The following is a 2,245-nucleotide window of genomic DNA, read 5'->3' as shown; positions in this document are numbered from 1 at the left end:
TTAAGATTTTCTTTTTAGGGGCATCTAGGTGGCTCAGTTTGTTACGTGTCTGCCTCTGTTGGAACCAAGGTCTTGTGATCCAGTTCCCAGCAGGCTCCATGCTGAGCAGGGAGTCTGCTTCTCCTTCTCCCTCTGTCACTGTCCCTGCCTGTGAGCTCTCTTCTCAAATAAATAAATAAATAAAATATATTTTTTTAATGTATCTTTCCTCTGGTACCTTCTTTTCCAGCTACAAATATCCTAAATATTTTAATTCATTCATACAGAGAGAGAAAAAGAAAAGGGAAAGAGCACACTAACCTTGCTCTTACTGTAAGCTGTGTTCCAGCTCTCTTCAAACTTTGTGAAAGCGAGGCTGTGCTCTTTATCTCCATGTTCTGAAGCCTTTCTCTCATCCTTCTCTTTCTTTCATTCATTCTTTCTTGAGAGAGAGCATGAGCAGGGGGAAGGACAAACTCTCCTGCTGAGCAGGGAGCCTGACATTGAGCTCAATCCCAGGACAGACTTGAGTCAAAGGCAGACACTAAACCAACTTAACCACCCAGGTGCCCCCTTTCTATCCTTTCTAGATCTCTCCCACTCTATTAATGATACCCTCCCTAAATCATCACTGGTCTCCTATCAGTCAAATCCACCTGTGCATTTTCAGCTCTGGTTCTCTTCTGCCAACATCTCTATCGAATGTAGTAATGTTACCTATTCCTACTTAAAACAAAAACAAAAACAAAACAAACAAAAAACAACCTTTGCACCATTAAGGCCCAGATAGTGTCAGTTTTCTGTCTTTTATGAATCCTTTCTCTCGTCTTCAGATCTTCTGCCTTCTGGAATATTCTTCTTTTCTCCTTGGAGTTCCTGTCTACAGATTAGAATCGCTTGAGGTTCTTTTTAAGCAAGTTGAAGCTGTGGCCCCATCCCAGACCATTTAAATCAGAATCTCTTGAAGTGGAGTCCAGGCATCAGTATTTTAGTATTTTTTAAAGTTCCTAAGATGATTCTAATCCACAGCCCAAACTGGAGGCTTACCCAGAAACAAATCACTCTTAGACACATGAGCACCACCTACAAACAGTCCTTAAGATGCAGCCCTTCACAGACTCTTTGCCTGGGATTTTGACTCAGTAGGATTTGAGTGGGATCTAAGATTTGCATTTTCAGTAAGAGCACATCTGATTCTCATCAAGCATTGTCCAGAGGGGACCCCTTTAAGAAACATTCCTCTAAGAAGTTTCGTCCATTCCCTTTCTTTTAGATAGAATGCCTTCTAAACTGACTTCTAATCTTCCTTACCTGGATATCACAGTCTCCTTAAACTTACCATGCCTGCAATCACATGTATTTCCCTGTCCCCTGCTCTACTTCTCCAGAACCCCATCACTTGCATTGCATTCCCACTAACTGCTAACGGCATCACTGTTTACTCTGTGTCAAGGAAGAAATCTCTGAGCCAACATCTTTTCTTCTTTCCTAATTCTTCACATCACATTGATCGATACAACCCTTTGATTCCATTCAAGAAACATCTCCCAAAAAAACCCTTCTCCCTTCTCACTACAGCGTTCAGATTTTTGCTTAAGTGAATGCTACTACCTTCTGTTTTCTCTGCTTCGGTATTTGCACTGTTGCCAGAATGAACTTTCTACTAATGAAATATGCAGCAGATTATAATGACTAGTGTTAAGTGCCTCGTAGACGCCAGACATTGTTCTAAAAATGATGCCTGTTGAATTCATTTACTCCTCACCCTCCTCCCCCAGTGCTTTGTCCACGTGTACCTACCTAATAAGCAGCTGAGCCCGGGTTTGGGTCCAGGAAACTGTCTTCTTAACCACTCTGCTGTACTGATGTCTGATCACATCGTTTTCCATTTTCAGGTCATGGTTTGCTCTGTATTGCTTACAGAAGAAAACAAGACGCTTCAGCATAGCCCACAATGCCATTCAAATGATTTCCACCTCCCACCCTCTCCAACCTTATTTCCTATCTGACCTCTTACTGGCTCTGGCCTCGCTGAGATCCACATTCTCCCTCCCTACCAGGTTCTTTTACGGTTCCACAACTTTACTACGTGTGCTGTATCTTGCCTCTCTGATTCTTCCTCCCCGCCTCCCACAGCTGACTGGGCCAGGCCTAGCCATCCTTTTAAAAAAAAAAGTGCTTGGGGTGCCTGGGTGGCTCAGTGGGTTAAAGCCTCTGCCTTCAGGGGCGCCTGGGTGGCTCAGTGGGTTAAAGCCTCTGCCTTCGG

The sequence above is a fragment of the Meles meles genome, chromosome 17 (assembly GCF_922984935.1).
Source record: "Meles meles chromosome 17, mMelMel3.1 paternal haplotype, whole genome shotgun sequence".
Lineage (NCBI taxonomy): Eukaryota > Metazoa > Chordata > Mammalia > Carnivora > Mustelidae > Meles > Meles meles.
The sequence above is the reverse complement of the archived record's forward strand: the minus strand, read 5'-3'. Positions refer to the sequence as shown.